A 21,426-nucleotide genomic window follows, 5' to 3' on the forward strand; every position below is an offset into this window, starting at 1 on the left:
CAGTCCCGAACTAAGAAGAGGACAATCTGGGAACTTAGTTTCCAAGATAAAGGACCACTCCAATCTGCTAAAAGAATCCTAAGAAAATTTGGTCTAAAGAATAAAATCCTACCAAGGACAACTAAGAATCTTGTGACCACAAGTGATAAAGTTCCACGATGTTTCTATTGCAGGGAGTTGGTCATTTCAAAAGGGAACTTCCAAAGCACCCTAAACATTGATGCTCCGAGTGCCACAACATTGGACACAACTACATAAATTGTCCCAATAGAACTTGAAGAACACTTGAGCTTACAAGAAATGAAGTTGTACAAGCTCCAGTGATCCAGAATATACCAGGTGCTTAGGAAAAACCTAGAAGATATCCATGAGATGTAACTACAATAAATTTTCTCTTGTAATCAAGACTCGGATATATTAAATACAATAGGTTGTTGCTTTAAAAGACCACATGCCTATGAGTAATCAAAGTAGCACAGCAGAAGCGTGATAGGCCCATAACCCATATGTTCCATAATGATATCCCCGATTTCTCTCGAGATGAGGACATCTCGATTTCTCTCAGGGGAGGAGGATGTAATATTTCCACACAATAAAAGTTAGTTGGTTAGTTTGAAAGTTAGTTAGTCAATTCATAAGTTAGTAAGATTACTAACTAAAGACTAACTTTAAAAAAAACTAAGTAACGTTAATAATTAAGGATTTTTATTTAATTAAAAATATATGTTAAAAATTCAAGAGTTGTAAATCTGATATTTTGTTGGATTGACAAGGACCGTAGTCACCTTTTACGCAAGTTACAACATGAACGAGATTTATGAGCTATATTAATCACGAGTATTGATGTGTATAGTTTGAATGGTCCAAAAAATATTAGATTTTAGGCAAAACTAGTATATTTTAGATATTTTAGATATTATCTTAAAAAGATATGGAGATTTCTAGGACTGGATGCCATTTAAAAGAAAAGACAAGTGATGTTTTAGTTAGTTTTGGAGATTTTATCAAAAGAAAGAATAAAGAGAGGGATTTGCAAAATCCCGCTGTCGTGTTGCTGCGCAACTGAGCCGTGAACACCTCCATTTTTGTTGTGCATTTGTGTTAATTTCTGCGTGTGATTTATTGTTTGTGTGATGCTTTTTAATAATCCGCATCCAATGTATATATTCCCTTAGAGCATACGCATGATTTTGTTTGGATGCATGATGTGTCACCATTGCTCCTTTCTCACTGAAATCCTCATGAGAGATTGATAATATATAAACTGTCAGAGGCTGTCATAGTGGTTGTTCAGGTTGCGAGGAGGATGAATTCCGTCAATAGGACTGAAATGCTGATTGCAAATAGATGTCAGACATCAGATGTTGTGGAAAATCACTACGTCAGAAGCAAGGAGATGAACAGAGGAACATGATCCAAAATGAATGCCTTATTACGAGATTAAGTGGATGATGATGCTGTGTCTTAGCGGGGGGGTAAAAAGGAAGGTCACTTGCCTAATTCTGACATGTGAATTAGAGAAAGAAAAACTAAAGATAGAGGAGAAAAGGAAGGGAAAAAGGAAACTAATTGGGGAAAAGAGTATTCGAATGGCAAAAGGGAGGGAAAAAGACGGATTGTCATGCGCTTGAATGGGAGGAGAGGTTCCTTCTTTTTGGGCTCTCTGTGGCGAAAGGAGAGGGAGCAATGCTAAAGGGGAAGGAAAAAGCTCTAATTCGAAAAAAAAAACCGTGTGTGGAGAAAAACCTTGCGCAGGAGGGTAATGGAAGCCACGTTGGGGAAGAGGCGGAGGAATGGCATTCTGTGATCTTCATCGTTGGACAGAGCAAATTCACTGTCAAAGGAATCCTTTGTTTCTCATCTTTCATGATCTATTGCATAAATTGAAGGTGATCAATATGATCACGCGGAAAGGAGGTAGCTCGTGCGTTCAAAGTGTGCATCTGCAAGTTCTGCTTTCGCTGAAATCCTTATCCACAGATTTCACACACATAATTATTAGATTCCATCAATACCTTTGGCGACAGTGCTACTACCTCTGCATCTGGATCTTTGAATAAGTGAAGTGGACAGGAAGAAGGAAGGGGCAAGAAATGATGGACTCTTTCTCCTTTTCGCGCTTCTCTGTCTCAGCTCCTTTCCTGTTGTTGGTTTGCGGCAGCAAGAGAGTGCGAATGGGTGTCTGGGGCCGTCTGTGAATCGAGTTTCATGGGCATGTAGAATTGGCAACGAACCTGCAGCCTGCAACGTTATCATCAGGGATCATACTGCTAGGGAATCACTGAGGGAAGGATCCTTCTTAGCTCAGCCTGATTCAGAAACATCGCTAATTGGACTATCGTTGTAACTTCATGTTTCAACCTCACCATCCATGCTACATTCTCCAGTGGCATACGTGGACTACCATACACCCGATGCTTTCATGTTAGACCTCGGTGGAAACTCTGAGCTCCAGTCAAGTGTTGTTTTACCACCAAATGGACAGTTTGTCCGCCATTCAAGTCAGCCATCGACACTGGAATTTTGTACTGGATCCATAGCATCACCCGTTGTTTTTCAAAATGCTCCTCAAGAGACGGGTGTTTTCCGGCAAATGTCCCTTGATGAGTCAATCCAGCTGATCGTAGGACAGGCATTTAGTGGAGAGAGTGCTTCAAGTAGTGATGCTTCAACAGATAAGTTTGAGATGCTTACCAGGAGTCAAGAATCAGCACCTGATAAAGACAGTATGCTGCCAATGAACCCAGGTATAGATACACATATAATTACATGATCCGATTCGGCGGACCACAGACATAATGAGATCTTTTAGCTCAATCCTGTATCAAGAAAACAAGAGGACAGATTGATATGCTTTCAACACAGAAATGAAACACATGAAGGTACAGTGAGACAACTGTTAATGCAATGAGACTGGTAGCAGGAAATACTGGAGCCAGACTTGCATGTCTGTTGCAAGGATGGAGCAGCTGTTAAAAAGATTCCACTTTTCCAGCACATAGCAAATTTGGCAGGAAACAAGTCTCTTGTTCTACCAGTTCCTGCCTTCAATGACATCAATGGGGGGTCGCATGCACGAAACAGGGATGCATAGTTTTTCTGCTTTGTGTGAACCTTAACTCTTTGAATGCTGCATGACATTGAGAAAGGTCTTTCCTTGGAAAGTAAATCTGAAAGTTCAACCAACTTCCATGTTGCGAGTATCCCAAAGGCCCTGTTTAGGCTGAAATTTCAGTAACCCAGTTTCCATTCTCAGCAATCCTCTCGACAGAGTTTTCATCTTCAAACATGGCAAACTACAGCTGAACGACCACGTGCAAGTCTTTACTTGATGTTGTACTTGTTGAAATACAAAAACTGTTCATGACAGCATATCAAGAACATGGGTTTGCTCAGTTTCTTTGTTGTAACTCTATGATTATGACAAGGAATATAGTGAACTTTGACATCCAATAATTGAGTTCTTCTTGTTAGCCTCATTTCTTGCTGTACCTTGAACCCCGTGTTCTGCAGCTCTTGCACGAACTCTTTGACATTTCTGGTGAACCCGACGTGAAGGCGCTGCGTCATCAGCAAGATGGGAGACTCGCAAGAAGAGATGACAGATGATAATGTCATGAAGAACCTGTTTCAGTCATTTACCATGTATATGCAGCAGCAAGTTCATGCAAAACGTGACAGTGATGCTATGGATGCTTTGAAAGCTGTCCAACAGGAGATGAAGCAGTTTAATGGCCAGCAAGTGTCAACTTATCTGCATTTATATGAAGAAAAGATGAAGTTTTTTGGGGTTTCTCAAGATGTTTGGAGCCGCTACTTCTTGCGGATCGTGGTGCGCGCTCTTGAAGGTCGAATTGCAGAAATTCAAGAGGCACATGCAGGTTGGGCTGAATTTAAAAAGGCATTAAAAGATGAATATTTCCTGGAGGATACAGGTCTTATGAATCGCAGAATTTTTTTATCATGGGTTTCTATGCCTAATAAGGGACTTTCTGTTACCGCTCTTCTACGAGAGTTTGAAAGCCGTTATGATCAGTTGGATGGGACTGAACAGCAAGCTTTGGAGATGCAAAAAGTGGAGTTATTTTTGCAAGATGCAAATGCTGATTTACAGGAAAAGTTGGATGATCTTTTGGAAGATCAAGCTACTGATTCAGGTTTAAAGACTGATTGGAGACATGTCATTGATGCTGTGAATGCTCTTGTCAAGAAACAGCGCAGGAGAGTCAGATTGCATCGAAATACAGGTTCAGTTCCTGAAAAATCCTTGGAGACTTCTTCTTCTACCCCTGCTACTTCTTTGCCTAAGCCTACTCCTCCTGTTGTGAATCCACCAGTACCTGCTCCTCCAGTGCCCTTATCTGTAGATGATGTTATTAAAGGCTTGGCGGATTTGACAATTGAAGCAGTCAAAGCTGAAGTTGGTAAGTTAAAGGAGCAACTTATGTCAGTACCTGCTGTAGCACCTGCTCCAGTGACTGCTTTTCCAGCTGGTCAAAGAAAAGGGCGACGATGTATTTGGTGTGATAGTACAGAGCATCAACACTGCAGAGATTGTGATGCTTTTCAAGAAGCACGTAAGAAGAATGTAGTGTTCTGGGGACAAGATGGGAAGATATGGCTTACAGAGACTGGCGCTCCTCTTGACACGAACTTTGGTAAGGGAAGTATGAAGAAGCTTGTTGATGATATGGCTGCGCGATCAGCTTATGTGAGTGTTAGAGGAGATGCTTCAGCTTTTGGAGTCCAGCTTGAGCAGAAATCTGATGGAGACTCTACTTTATGGTCTTCTGCCTTGGAGATAGCGAGAAGAGGGAAAGTTCAAACTTCTACTATGACTTGTGTGGGCTCTAGCATCCGAGGAGAAACAGGATGGGATTCTCCCGTTGACAGGTATTCTATTTTTGCTTATATGGCTAAAATGCAGGGTTTAGATGCCATGGTTGAGGAAAAGAGAAGAAGAGATGAGGAGGGTCCTAGCACCTCCAAAAAGACTAGAGGGGGTGACTTTGTTTCACCACCTGTTACAGCTCCACCTATGTCAAATTCTCCAACTCAAACAGGTTCCGATCAGCCAATGGAAGACAAACAGAAAGAAAAGAGGCAATCAAGAAAAGAGCCAGGATTCAAGCTCTTGTCAGACCTTGATATGCAAACGGATATGAGTAAGATTTTTCATGAAAGAATTTTGAATAGTGAAGTCACTTTTACTGTTGGAGAGGCTCTTGGGATTGCTAGAAGAGAAATACAGGATCAGATGCAGGATCTTTTGCGGAGGAAACGACATGCGATGGAAGGACCTGCTTTACAGGGATTGTGGCATGGAGCTCTTGGAGAAGAGCATGATGATGCAGTGATGGTTGAGAATGCTTCTGTTAATCCGCAATTGGAGAAAATAGTGCAGCCTATGCAGTATGAAGATGATGAGACCCCTATTCTCATTCCTCGCAGCCATTTTTCACGAAGTCATTGGGCTAGAGCAACCACTGAGACAGTGGTAAGGATTGGAGAGAAACAAATTCCCTTGATTGCTTTAGTTGATCATGGTTCTGAGATTAATCTTATTGCTCGAGGTGTTTATGAGAGTGGCAAGTGGCCTATGGATGCAGAGCATGGCTGGCGCATGAGAGCCGCCAATAATACTTCTGGTGATATGTATGCTGCTTGTCCGAGTATCAGAATTTCTATTGGTAATGTTGAAGAGGATTATCATTGCTTTGTTCAGGATTCATGCTCTTATCCGATTATTCTTGGACAGCCTTTTATTACAGAAGCAAGAATGGAAACAAAAGTGATGGATGATGGGTCAGCTTATGCGCGGATACGCAGTAAAGATGGCATGCGAGCTGTTCAGTTTATGACTGTTGGGGTAAATCATCCGAGAAACAGGGACTCCTTGCGTGAGGCACCACTACCTGCGAAGGAGTTGGATTTTCACTAGGTACCGCTGTCTTGCGAGACGCCAGTGGTACGGAGCGGAGAAAAGAGGAGATCTCGCCTCCTGGCAGTCAGTCTTTCTCCAATAACTTTTGTTGGGTTTACTTCAGATAGTTCAGTGAGTTATCAGAAAATTTCAGATTTGCCTAGAGTTGCCAGGCAGTACATTGGTCGTAAGGAGAAAGAGTTGAAGAATGCAGGTATTTTGCAAGCAGAAGAGCATGTAGATGGATTATATGAAGGGATGTCTTATGCAGATACATTGTTTGAGATAAGAGCAATGCTGAAAACTGATGTATGCAAGGGTTCAAAGGTCATACCTGTGCAAACCTTGGATATGTTTCAGGAAATTTCTGGTTTTATGCTGCAAACAGAGTTAGAGGCTGAGAAAACTCAGCAAACTGAATTTATGGCTGATCTTGATCAGCTAATAGAATTGCAGAGGGCTGAATCCATTCAGCCAACAGAGTTGAATGCAAAAAAATTTCTGCATACAGAGTTTCAGGATGCATCTATGCAGTCCATAGAGCCGAGGGCTGAATTCATTCAGCCAACAGAGTTGAATGCAGAAAAATTTCTGCATACAGAGTTTCAGGCTGCACCCATGCAGTCTATAGAGCTAAAGGCTGAAATTTTTCAGCCAACAGAGTTGAAAGATGCTGAAAATTTGCAGAAATTGCAGCAAAGGAAAGAGTGCTCGAATGATGCCAAGGTTGACACAAAATATAAAACAGTTGATAAGAAGGTTAAGCCGGTTGCAGGTCCGCTTCCTTCTGATAGTGATGAACAGATTGAAAAAGCTATGAAGCAGCCTATGTTGAGGGATCCTGCAAATATTGGACATAAGTTTACAGCTGAAACTCTTGCAGAATTGAAGATTGGAAATGAGGATTTTTTGCTTCCAGTGGAAAAAGAATGTTTTAGAGAGATGCTTGGACGTCATGGTAAGGCATTTGCTTTCTTTCCACATGAAATTGGCTGCATTAGTCCCGAATTGGTTGCACCCATGGTCATCTTCACTGTTCCTCATGTACCATGGAATATACGTCCTATACCTGTGCCTAAAGCACACTTGCCAAAGCTGATAGAGTTGCTGAATGAGAAGATTAAAATGGGGATTTTGGAACCCTCTTCTGCACCTTATTCTAACAGGTGGTTTACTGTACCAAAGAAGAATGGTACTTTGAGATTTATTCAGGATATGCAGCCCGTAAACAAAGTGACAATCAGGAATGTGGGTACAGGTCCAGTTGTGGATGAATTTGCTGAGGCTTTTGTAGGACGAGCCATCTATTCACTAGGTGACTTGTATTCAGGTTATGATCAGTTTCAGCTTGCCTTGGAAAGCAGGGATATTACTACTATGCGGACACCTATTGGTCTTGTGAGGATGTGTACCTTGCCTCAAGGTGCTACAAACTCAGTTGCTCATATGATGAATGCTATGCATAGAGTTCTTCGAGACTATATTCCACAGTATACCATGCCTTTTCTAGATGATGTGCCTATTAAGGGTTGTGCAGAAGAAGAAAAGAATGAAAGTCTTGATTTGCGTGGATGTAGACAGTTTGTGGCTGATCACTTGAATGCTTGTGAACAAATATTGACACGATTAGAGGAGGTAAATTTGACACTTTCAGGGCTGAAATCTGTCTTTGCTGTTAATGAAGTCATCATAGTTGGGCGTATGGTTGGATATTATGGCAGAAAGCCTTCTCCTGCAAAGGTGGATGCCATAAACAGGATTGCAGAGTATTGCTCGACTACTTCAGAGGTGCGGAGATTTGTGGGAGCTTGTGTATTTTACATGATTTGGATTCCTCATTTTGCTCATATTGCAGATGTTCTCTATCAGCTGCTTCGAAAAGGGCAGAAATTTCATTGGGATGAGAAGCATTCAAAAGCCATGCGTAAGCTCAAGAAGCTGTTGCAATCAGCTCCTACTCTACGTAAAGCGGATTATCAGTGTGGACGGCCTATCATGTTGACAGTTGATACTAGCCCTATTGGCATAGGTTGGGCTGTGGGACAGGATGATGCTGATGGAAATAGGTATGCTATCCGCTTTGGAGCTAAAGTTCTTAATGAGCGACAAAGGAGATACCCACAGATCAAAAGAGAGTTGTGGGGAGTAGTCACTGCACTGAAGTGTGACAAAGGATATTTTATTGGAGCTTCAGTTGTTGTGGAAATAGATTGTTTGCCTTTGCTTGGCATGATTACTAGTTGCTCGACTCCAGATATAGCGATGCTTCGATGGATTGCCTATATCAAATCATTGAATCCAGAATTTCGGCACATAGCAGGGAAAGATAATCCAGTTGCAGACATGCTTTCTAGAGCGAGATATGAGGATGAGGAGTCAATGCTTGCATAAGATGATGAGACAGAGTTTGCTGCTTCTATCCTTATTCATGATTGTCATGTATCTACTGTTGAAGCTTTTATTGAAGAACTTTATGTTGATGAGTGGCTGCAAATTGGACAATATCTAAGTTCACTGACTCGAAGAGCTGATTGGACAGATGATGAATTCAAGAAAATCAGAAGGAAGGCTTATGGGTATTTCTTGAAGGATGGTTTTCTTTGGAAGCATCCAAGAAAGAGAGGAGGTTTGCCCTTGAGAGTAGTTTGTGATGTAGCAATGCAAATACAGATTATGCGAGAGTTTCATGAGAGCTCATGGGCTGGACATAGAGGTGTGTGGGCTACCTATGAGAAAATCAAAGAAAGATACTGGTGGAAAGGGATGTATAAAGATGTTTCTCACTTTGTGGAGACTTGCAGGGATTGCCAGCTTTACTCTTTAGTGCGACATCGTGATGAGTTGCATCCGACTTTTCCACTATGCATGCATTACAAGTGGGTGGTAGACTTGGTTACTTTGCCAGTGGGACTTTGGCAGATGAGATATCTTGTCTTGGCTAGGGAGGATCTTACAAACTATGTTGAAGGAAGACCGTTGCGGACAAAGACCACTACTACAGTATGTAAATTCTTGTTGGAAGAAATATTTTGCAGGTATGGATGTATAGGCAAGATTACAGCTGATCGTGGAGAGCTAGATGCTGATGAAGCTAGAGAATTCTTCTCACGGCTTGGGATTAAATTGGCTCTTACTACTGCCTATAATCCAGAGGGAAATGGCAAAAGTGAAAGAGGACATCCGCCAATAGTTAAAGCATTGGCAAAAGCTTGTAGAGGACGGATTGGAGATTGGCCGAGATTACTACCTTTTGCATTGTGGGCTGATCGCTCTACACATAGTGTGACTACTGGATACAGGCCTGCGGAGTTGATGTATGGGCAAAAACCTGTCATGCCTACTGAAATTTGTGCTCTCACTTGGAGTGTTCTTCCATGGCATGAGAATTTATCAAGGGAAGAGCTGTTAGCCCTTCGGATTCGTCAACTAGAGAGAAGGACAGAAGATGTGCAGCTAGCCGTTGACCGTTTGAAGGCAGCCCGTCTCAGAAATAAGGACAGGTTTGATTTAAGGCATCGCTTGAGGCCTAGAGCCATAAAAGAAGGAGATTGGGTTCTAGTCTACGACAGTAGTCTAGAAAATCAGCATAGTAGCATGAGAAAAATGGTTCAAAGATGGTTTGGACCGTATGAAGTGAAAAAGGTTTTTGACAATGGTACCTATGAGCTGGCTGAATTAGATGGAACATTATTGAGGGTGCCTATTGCTGGAAAACGAGTCAAGATTTTCAAGAGAAGAGAAGATGAAGAATATGCACTTGAAGCATTGACAGAAGAAGAGCAGATAGGTGAAAGACAAGCAGAAGAGACAGAAGACATAGATGATGAAGCCGATGGAGAAACAGGTCTACTAGAATCAGAAGATGGACTTGACCTGTTTGTGGACTTGAATGATCCTGGATAGTTGGCACATCCGGAGGATGCGCAAGTTTAGAGGGGGTGGATGTTGCGTTGCTGCGCAACTGAGCCGTGAACACCTCCATTTTTGTTGTGCATTTGTGTTAATTTCTGCGTGTGATTTATTGTTTGTGTGATGCTTTTTAATAATCCGCATCCAATGTATATATTCCCTTAGAGCATACGCATGATTTTGTTTGGATGCATGATGTGTCACCATTGCTCCTTTCTCACTGAAATCCTCATGAGAGATTGATAATATATAAACTGTCAGAGGCTGTCATAGTGGTTGTTCAGGTTGCGAGGAGGATGAATTCCGTCAATAGGACTGAAATGCTGATTGCAAAGAGATGTCAGACATCAGATGTTGTGGAAAATCACTACGTCAGAAGCAAGGAGATGAACAGAGGAACATGATCCAAAATGAATGCCTTATTACGAGATTAAGTGGATGATGATGCTGTGTCTTAGCGGGGGGGTAAAAAGGAAGGTCACTTGCCTAATTCTGACATGTGAATTAGAGAAAGAAAAACTAAAGATAGAGGAGAAAAGGAAGGGAAAAAGGAAACTAATTGGGGAAAAGAGTATTCGAATGGCAAAAGGGAGGGAAAAAGACGGATTGTCATGCGCTTGAATGGGAGGAGAGGTTCCTTCTTTTTGGGCTCTCTGTGGCGAAAGGAGAGGGAGCAATGCTAAAGGGGAAGGAAAAAGCTCTAATTCGAAAAAAAAAACCGTGTGTGGAGAAAAACCTTGCGCAGGAGGGTAATGGAAGCCACGTTGGGGAAGAGGCGGAGGAATGGCATTCTGTGATCTTCATCGTTGGACAGAGCAAATTCACTGTCAAAGGAATCCTTTGTTTCTCATCTTTCATGATCTATTGCATAAATTGAAGGTGATCAATATGATCACGCGGAAAGGAGGTAGCTCGTGCGTTCAAAGTGTGGATCTGCAAGTTCTGCTTTCGCTGAAATCCTTATCCACAGATTTCACACACATAATTATTAGATTCCATCAATACCTTTGGCGATAGTGCTACTACCTCTGCATCTGGATCTTTGAATAAGTGAAGTGGACAGGAAGAAGGAAGGGGCAAGAAATGATGGACTCTTTCTCCTTTTCGTGCTTCTCTGTCTCAGCTCCTTTCCTGTTGTTGGTTTGCGGCAGCAAGAGAGTGCGAATGGGTGTCTGGGGCCGTCTGTGAATCGAGTTTCATGGGCATGTAGAATTGGCAACGAACCTACAGCCTGCAACGTTATCATCAGGGATCATACTGCTGGGGAATCACTGAGGGAAGGATCCTTCTTAGCTCAGCCTGATTCAGAAACATCGCTAATTGGACTATCGTTGTAACTTCATGTTTCAACCTCACCATCCATGCTACATTCTCCAGTGGCATACGTGGACTACCATACACCCGATGCTTTCATGTTAGACCTCGGTGGAAACTCTGAGCTCCAGTCAAGTGTTGTTTTACCACCAAATGGACAGTTTGTCCGCCATTCAAGTCAGCCATCGACACTGGAATTTTGTACTGGATCCATAGCATCACCCGTTGTTTTTCAAAATGCTCCTCAAGAGACGGGTGTTTTCCGGCAAATGTCCCTTGATGAGTCAATCCAGCTGATCGTAGGACAGGCATTTAGTGGAGAGAGTGCTTCAAGTAGTGATGCTTCAACAGATAAGTTTGAGATGCTTACCAGGAGTCAAGAATCAGCACCTGATAAAGACAGTATGCTGCCAATGAACCCAGGTATAGATACACATATAATTACATGATCCGATTCGGCGGACCACAGACATAATGAGATCTTTTAGCTCAATCCTGTATCAAGAAAACAAGAGGACAGATTGATATGCTTTCAACACAGAAATGAAACACATGAAGGTACAGTGAGACAACTGTTAATGCAATGAGACTGGTAGCAGGAAATACTGGAGCCAGACTTGCATGTCTGTTGCAAGGATGGAGCAGCTGTTAAAAAGATTCCACTTTTCCAGCACATAGCAAATTTGGCAGGAAACAAGTCTCTTGTTCTACCAGTTCCTGCCTTCAATGACATCAATGTGGGGTCGCATGCACGAAACAGGGATGCATAGTTTTTCTGCTTTGTGTGAACCTTAACTCTTTGAATGCTGCATGACATTGAGAAAGGTCTTTCCTTGGAAAGTAAATCTGAAAGTTCAACCAACTTCCATGTTGCGAGTATCCCAAAGGCCCTGTTTAGGCTGAAATTTCAGTAACCCAGTTTCCATTCTCAGCAATCCTCTCGACAGAGTTTTCATCTTCAAACATGGCAAACTACAGCTGAACGACCACGTGCAAGTCTTTACTTGATGTTGTACTTGTTGAAATACAAAAACTGTTCATGACAGCATATCAAGAACATGGGTTTGCTCAGTTTCTTTGTTGTAACTCTATGATTATGACAAGGAATATAGTGAACTTTGACATCCAATAATTGAGTTCTTCTTGTTAGCCTCATTTCTTGCTGTACCTTGAACCCCGTGTTCTGCAGCTCTTGCACGAACTCTTTGACACCGCGCACCACATCGCAGTCTACAGACAGAAAACAACACTTCGAACATAGAAAAGGAGTAAACTAAGAGTTTTCTAATCAAGTGTCTTGGAGTTTTACCCCCCTTTCGTAGACAATGGAACCATCAGATTTATGATCTGAGCATCAGATCATTGATCTTTCCAAGATCCCCCTCCACAAAGAGCTCCACTTCTCAGCCACAAGCCCTCTTCTCTAATTCACTATAAATATGAGGCATGGGGAGGCAAAAGAAGCATAAGGAGACATCGAGAGGCTACGAGAGAGAGGTATAGAGAAGGATACCCCTCCATTAGATTGTGAGAGAGAGCTTGAGAGAGAGAGAGAGAGAGAGAGAGAGAGAGAGAGAGAGAGAGAGAGAGAGAGAGAGAGAGAGAGAGAGAGAGAGAGAGAGAGACCCTGAGAGGCTGCAAGGAAGAGAGTTAGCTCAATTCCCTCTATTTTGATCCTTGACTTACCCATCTTCTCTTACACTCTCCCATCTCGAATCTATTCCACCTTCTTAATCTCTTGAGTCTACTTGTAGATGATGGCCTCCAAGCAAAGAATGTTGCAGATGATGGCCTCCAAGTGAAGAATGTTGCATGCGGATGGCAATCCCACAACCAACAACGAAGCTTTAGGCAAAGGCATCTTACACTCTCCCATCTCGAATCTATTCCGCCTTCTTAATCTCTTGAGTCTACTTGCGGACGATGGCATCCAAGCGAAGAATGTTGCATGCGGATGGCAATCCCACAACCAACAATGAAGCTTTGGGCAAAGGCATCACTATCAATCCAACTGCGGTTCCACTCATAAGTAATGTATTTCCAAATTGATAGATGCTTGTTTTGATTCTCGTATGAGATACGTTAGGCCCCATACTATGATGCACGAGTATAGGTCATCGGAAGGGATAAAATTTATCTCACATATTCAAAAGATCGAGCTTGCAAAGTGCATGTATTAAGGAAAGTTAATTGCACCTAGTTGCATATGGGGTATTCGTTGATAGAGCAATTACAAGGAGGAATCGGTCAAGGGTTATGGATGGCATAATCATGACATTAGAAATTGTGCATACAAGAGTTAAGTAAATTTACATAGAATTGCTCTTTGATCCCAAGGGAAAGAGAAAATATGCGATGGAAATGTTATCCCGACTATTCTTGCATTGTTTGTGAAGAATACAATTGGTTTTTTTTTGTTGGTTGATCGAACAACATCCTAAATGCTTTTACATTCAACTGGTTGTTAGTTTGTTGTTTGGATGATTGTTCCAAGTGCTTGGATTTATTGTAAATGCATGGCAAGGGTCTGTGATGACAAGTTGCCATGGGGATAAAGGAATGTTTTCCTAGAAAATGATATTAGGGCTGAATGCCTTGTTGTACTGGCTTCCCAAAGGATTTAATTAAGGAAGGATATATTGCACGGGTTTCCTCCGTGATCACACCATGGATTAACCCAAAGAGGGCACTGCTCGATTCATGGCCGAAGGTTGAGTGGTGAAAAGGCCAACCACGAGAATGATGTTTCGCTCCTAGACAACTTGTGGGTCAGGTGGAGCTCTCGACAGCCCTTATTAGGTCTAGGGTGGAGTTGAAGACCTCCGTGGCCCCCAACATCTAGGCATGTTGGGAGATCCTATTCTAGATAAAGGATTGAATTTGTGGTGCCATGTGATTTGGACCAGTTACTTCTATAGGGTAGAAGGGATACTTCTGTTGGACAAAAGGGATACATAGTAGACTTTGAACCGAAGTGACGTAGTCTTAGATCTCCTCTTTGTCCTTTTGGCTAACATTCATGAGCTTGACAATTAGGTTATCCACATATCCTACCTCTAAAAAGCACTTCATGAACAAGTTCTTTAGAGTGTTGAAGTCATTCTTCTGAGTGATGTCATCTAGGCTACTATACCATGTTCATCCCTTTTCACCCCTTAGGGACCTCATCAATCAAGTAATTCACCTAGTCAATTGAGAGACCATGGGGACCTAAGCTAGCAACATAAATAGAATTGGGAATTTGAGCAATGATTCAGATGATTTCTAGGCCATATTTGATAACTTCTAGTAGGCTATAAGCTTTGATATAAGACATATGGTCCTAAAAGACATATAACATAAACTTTTTAAATTGCAAGTGCAAGGAACTATCACCATTAATTGGCTTGTTGATATAGACAATGACACCAAACAACAAGTTACAAACTATGCAAACAAAATGAATAGTATCCAATGGATGGTACAAAATGCCAAAGCTATAGGCTCATCACAAGATTCCCTCTCATATCTTGTGTAAAGGCATTTGTTTGACCACATAGACATGCTACAAGTAGGAATCCATATTGCACAATCTATTTGAGGAACTGGCAACATGTCAAGAAATAGAGGCCAAGCAAAAATTTCCTTAGTAGCAAAGTGGCTACACAAATATAATAGTCAATGATGATCCCTATAGTTTCATAGAATACTTGTAAGTCTATGTGGCAAACAATCTTCTCAGTGATGCCAAGCAAGTGCAAACATTTGTACTTTGCTTAGGTGAAATATGGAAAACTTGATTTATAAGATTGAAAGCCACTGATGAGAATGCCTCTTTTCTACTGTTGCTAAAAGATTTATTCATTAAATGATTTAAAGCTAGGGGGATAACCTCATTGTGTGACTCATGAACATAGAACAACTAGAAGGGAAAAGTATGAGGGTCTACATCTCTAAGGTTCAAAGCATATTCAAATGTGCTCCTCTTGTTGTAGAGAGACCTACAACTAAGGCAATCACCAAGTTCTTCATAAAAGGTATCCACAATGAAAGGATATATGAAACCTTAGCTGAGAACTCTGAGCTAAATCACACCATCATAAATGATGTCCTCGCCAAGGCTATCCACATGGGATGACCTCCATAGAAAACAAAATAGGGACAAATGCACACAAGAGGCTACATTTTATTGCCTATGTCAAGAAGCAACATCACTAGTTTCTTGAGATGGCCAAGTCACTAAAAATCTCAACATATCACCAAAACATATAGTGTGTACATTGTGGTAAAGACCACCTTCCCTCAGAATATTCCTAACCACCAAGGATTTGCTCAAATTGTGGATATTTTGGCCATGAAGCAATATACTAATGAGGCCCACCATTATGGTTCCTCGGCCCTAATTTTGCCTATCAATAGTATAATCAAATTGCTAATTATCCAAGGTAATCCCCACTTTCCCCCACCATTGGCATGCTGCCCCCCCCAGAGCATCAAGTGGCCATGCAAAGGATAGAAATAAATCCTTCAGGAATATACATAGACTCCCATGCCAATAATCACCCATCTACCTAGTGATGTCATTGTCCATTTCATTGAGGAACCAATGGAGGAGGAATAATACATGGAATCTTTTGTTTGTTATGATGATAAAGGATACCAGATCCTCTTGGATTATAAACATTTACCAATTACAATGTTTTAATGAGATTGCAGGCAAGGTATGCCTTCAACTAGAGACCCCATTGCTTGTTGGACTTGTGGACAACTAAGACATGTTTCCTTGAGGTGTCCACACAAACACGAGTAAGCTAAGGGAAACAAAGTCGACCAATGCTTCATAATGTGGAGTCACACATATATGTCTTGATTGTCCACAACACAAGGAAAGTAGTTGTAAGGCCATGGTGCCTTTAGTATCCTTAATCCTATTTGTAGTGGAAATGATTAATGATGAAGATAGTATTTCCATTCTAGTGCATGCTATTACTTGCGCACAAAGCAAGGTGGGGGGAATAAGTATTGATGGCCCTGTGACAATGAATGACTTGATAATTGGTAAAAAATAGTGCTAAGAAATGAACAAAGATTGTTGAGCTTAAAATTAAGAGAAATGGCCTCTCATCAATATCACAAACTGCTCTCATCTCTAATGCAAAGAGTGCTACAATGGCACCTCTGACTACAAAGGAAACTATTGCCAAAGATAACTCATATCTTTACCCAGTTTAGTAGTTAGCTGCTATTCACAAATTCAAGGAATGGGTAAAGGTAACATAGAAAGAGATGTAAAATATATCTATGAAAGTCTCGAACCTTCCATAACTACTGCACTTCCATCAACTAAAGTTACCATTCCACTTGAAACTCTATTCAAAGGTAGTTTAGTGGTTTGGTAAGGATTGAAAGCATAGGTAGAAGGCACAAACCCTAACCAATCCCACCTTGCTCCATAGTTTGGCTTTAGTGCACCTCCAACCCTAAGTGCCTTGGGGATCAACACGTATTAGAAAGGAGCCAAAATATATGTAGTTTTGCCCGTGGTGGAAACCCTTGGGGATATGTGATGAGGAATCATGGACACTAGAGCCGGTGTGAGTATAGTTAACTAGAATGTACTTCAAGCTTGGGAAAATCCACCAATTGAACCATTGCACTTTAATCAAACTATAGCCAATAGATTCAAGGTTAGACCATTAAGAGTCTTAAGGGATTGACCAGTCAATATTATAGGAGTTTAGAAGTTTGTCATCATGAATGGAGTTGACTATGACTTATTACTTGGTTGACCTTGGATGCACAATGCATGCCTCATTGAAGACTAGGGCAATGGTCTAGTCTTTCTAGGTAATTGAAAGGAGGCTATTTTCATTGAGATGGACCTCCCCCATTGACCTTGACAATACCTCTACAAGCACTATTAAAAGGAGACACTAATTACCCTTTGACCATCTAACCTTTGGCGAGATATATTTCCTTCCTTGAGGATGAGCAAGACTAGATGCATATTCTTGCAACCTTAGAATTGCCATTCACGAAGGAGTTGGGAGTATTGTTCAGCCCATGAATGCATGAGTCAAATAGATGTAGTGAACACTACAGTACTCATCCTCGAACCTCTTATTGATCCATTTCAATGCCTCTCTTCATGATGGCCCTTGACTCAACCACTATCACATTCTAGGGCTATCAAACACCAAAAGAAAAGGTTGAGCTACATAAGATCCTTAGTAGGTGAAGACCATGTTTTTGCAATAACTCAAATACTAATTTGACCATCTTTAAAGATCTCTTGAACAAACCCACATGGCAATGGATGAGCCTACACTGTCTTGTTTGATTTTCACAGTAACCTGTTTGCCTCGCTAATGCAGTAGTGAGGCTTAAATGTTGAGGAAATGAATGCTTCTAAGGACTACTAAGTTCAAGACAATGAGAACACCGAGTTAGATTCCATAAGCTATGACACTAATGGCTACATCATTGAGAAAATCTACTTAGATCCAAAGACCTCTCCACTTGAGAGACCATTCCTTGATGTTAGAATTGTTAGAGTGACCTTAGAAGTGGAATGACTTGATTATCTCAAAGTTCTTGATTATGAATAAATGAGGCATCAAATCAATGATCTATGTCCATACCTTGAGATATTCCTAGTAAGAAATGACCAAGACAAAGTTCATAAGGATATTAGAATGAGTTATAACTCTGATACAGATGGAAATAATGATTTTGACTTTGAAATTTCCCAACCATCCCAATCTATGAAAATCAAGACCAAACTCCTCGTCCATCTAGAGAAAACATTGGAGAACAAGACCTACAATATCGAGTCTGAAATTCAAAGTCAAAAGAAGCCATGTGACTTACTCCATGTTTATGAAGTTCAAGAAGAATGATCGGATAGTCGTATTGCTTAGTGTAATGCACAAAGGCATATCCAATGAACCCATTGAGGGGGTTGCAAGGGTCAAAGAGGTGAATATTGTAGAGCATGGGGATCCTCTAAGACTATATACATGACTCAATACCTTAATGAAGAGGATAAAGCACAACTTGTGGACTTGCTAAATGAATATTGAGATGTCTTTGCTTGGAACTACTCAGACCTTACATGCATATCCCTATAAGTCCTTGCACACACAATTCAATCAAGCCCAATGCCAATACCCTATCCCATGAGTCTGCACTATGCTCATCGTGTCAAGGAAGAGATCAACAAGCTCTAGAAAGTAGGAATCATATACAAAATTGAACACATAGACTAGGTATCACTTATTTTATTGTGGTGTTCAAGGAGAACAACAAAATCTAAGTTTGCATCAACTACAAGAAATTGAATGTTGCTACTAAGAGAGACAATTATCCTCTATAGCCTTACACTAATCATATGATTAAATGAGTAGCATGGAAGGAAGCTTATAACTTCTTGTGGATGAATTCTCAGGGTGGTGCAATCAAATACAAGTCCATCCAAATGATAGACCAAAAACTGGCTTTGCCAATGAATGGGGAATCTTCACAAACATTGTCATGCCGTTTGGACTGATTAACGCTCTCACAACCTTCCAAAGACTCATGTGCACCATATTTAAGGGCATGCTATAGAAGTGAATTGAGGTGTTGATTGATGACATTTGTGTCCATTTGAGTTGGGAAGAGCCTTGACAAGCTTTGACTTGTCTTCCAGAGATTTTAGCAGTATGACTTGTCCCTAAATCCTCTAAAATGAAAATTTTGGGTAGAGCATGGCAATATCTTGGGTCATATTTATCCAAAAATGGAATTGCGATTGACATGGCTAAGGTCAAGTTATAATGAATCTCTCTCCACCCAACCACTGATCCAAAGGGGGTGTAGTGATTCATTGGCCATACTGGGTACTATCATTGCTTTGTGCTTGACTATGCAACTATTGTTTGACCACTTTACAAGCTACTAAATAGCTAAGTATGGACAAGCCTCCTACAGAACTTTAAAAAAGGCTCTAATGATTACACCTATCTTAAGAGTCCTAGACTAGACAAGCACATTCCATGTACACATCAAAACCTCTAAGATTGCAATTGGAGCCATATTGCACTAACTCGGTGAACATAATATGGATTTTCCAATAACTTTCACTAGTTGACAACTCATTGAGACTAAGATAAATTACTTAACTACAGAAAGAGAAGGAGTAGCAATGGTTTATACACTTAAAAAGTTTAGACACTATCTCCTTGCCACTTCCCTTACATTTTTGATAGACCATTAGGTGCTCTTATACCTTGTAAATAAGACTTGTGCCACAGGATGCATCGCTCAATGACTTCTATTGTTACTTGAATTTGACTTTTCAATCATAGTACCAAGGGAAAACAACATTTCTAAAAGGGCATAGGGGTTGATGACCAGCTCCCTAATGCTCATATTCATATCACATAGGAAACTTAGCTCTTCAAAGCTTATCTCACACCTCATTAGGTTGATGACATTGTTCATGTCTTGGAGCAAGGCCTACTGAAATGGCCCATTGAAAAAGCTCACCTCATATGTCTCTTGATCAAGACCATGCCTTATCAATTGATCATCGGGCCAATTATTCTACTTAGGACATGAGGGTCTACTTAGAAGATGTGCCTTTAAGCACAAAATTAAAGATATGTTATAAGAGACATATGGTGGCATTGTCAATAGACACTTCGATGCAACTACCACAACAAGGTACTTCAATCCCAATTATGATGGCTCACATTGTTTAAGGATGCATCCCATTTTGTTAGGCATTACGATGAGTGCCAAATGACAAAACTACACATCGAGAAAAGTAAAATGGAACTCATGTTAGTAATCAATTGCTAGCCCTTTGAAAAGTGGGGTATGGACCTAATGTGACCCATTGGTCTAGTTGCTCAATACTGCTAGGTTCAGTACATTATCATCACCATAGACTACATGACTAAATGGAGGGAGACTGTAGGTACTCACAAAAATGGTGCAAGGAGCACTACTTGATTTCTTTAGGAGTAGGTCATCTCACGCTTTGAATATCCCATTGAAATCATCAAGGAGACCATGGAACACACTTTTTGAATGAAGTGATTGGGCACTTACTATCCATTCTCTTAGTTATCCATAGGACATCCAAACCTTACTACCCCCAAGCAAATGGGCAAGCTGAAGCTACCAATAAGATTCTTGTTAATGTCCTAACAAAGATTGTATTAGCATCACGCTTTGACTAGCATCATAAACTCATGTTAGTAATCTAGGCCTACCATACACCCTATAAAACTACCACAAGACAAACCCTTTCAGACTTACATCTAGCATTGGTGCCCTTATGTTGGTTGAAATCCGGATTCCAAGTTTGTGCATCCCTATAAAAGAATAATGCAAAGTTACTAAGGTCTAGCAACTTCTCTTAGTAGAGCTCCAAACACCTAACAGAAACTTGATTACTAGCCATCCATGCCCTACTTGTTGTTGAAAAGGCTCGATGAATTTAAGGTGCCTGCTCCATCGACTATCTAGGCATGCTTTTCGTGGTCTATTAAGAAATGAATCTAAGCGTTGTTGCCTGGCACTCCCATGGAATGTTCCAATTTTTGTCGCCTAGGGTTTCCCGAATCCACCTCGCAACAGAACTTTCATGGCTAAACCCACTAGGATTGACTTGAAATTTGGGCTCCTAATGGCCAAGGTCTCCTAACAGCATTCTAACGTCGGATCTTGGACATCTTACTTTACACAGAGATACCAAAGCCAAAGCAGACCCATGCCACACTTGGTTCAAAGAGAATGGGAAATGCAAGGGATGCGCTGCTCAACCTCTCTGCCCGTAGGGCATAGTCCCATTCCGGTCCCCTAAAATGGCATGAATCAGGTTCTAACCTAACAATACCTAAAGGTCAAATGACGGTTAAAATCTTGTGAGAAGCCTCCTAGTTCTCTAGGAGACCACCCTGCCGTTGTAGGGTAGACCCGTTGGGGGTTCCGCCGACCCGCTTCCATTAGATATCTTTAGTTTTCTAATTAGGTCCTAACACATTTATGTGTGATACTTAAAAGTCAACTTCATTAATTAAGCCTTTTAGGGAACATGGTTCATTCGCATAACTTATAGCATAGACACGAAAACAGAGCAAAGCAATCTATTGACAAACAAGTTCAAACAAGTTCCTTAACGTATCTTCAAGTTAATCTTTGTCTCATGCCCATACAGGAGAAATTATGTATCCCTTTTGTCTAACAGAAGTATCCCTTCTGCCCTGCAGAAGTAATTGATCCAAATCACACGGCACCACAAATTCAATCCT

The sequence above is a fragment of the Lygodium microphyllum genome, chromosome 12 (genome assembly GCF_053477565.2).
Source record: "Lygodium microphyllum isolate KBCC chromosome 12, Lygodium_microphyllum_v1.1.10, whole genome shotgun sequence".
Classification (NCBI taxonomy): Eukaryota; Viridiplantae; Streptophyta; class Polypodiopsida; order Schizaeales; family Lygodiaceae; genus Lygodium; species Lygodium microphyllum.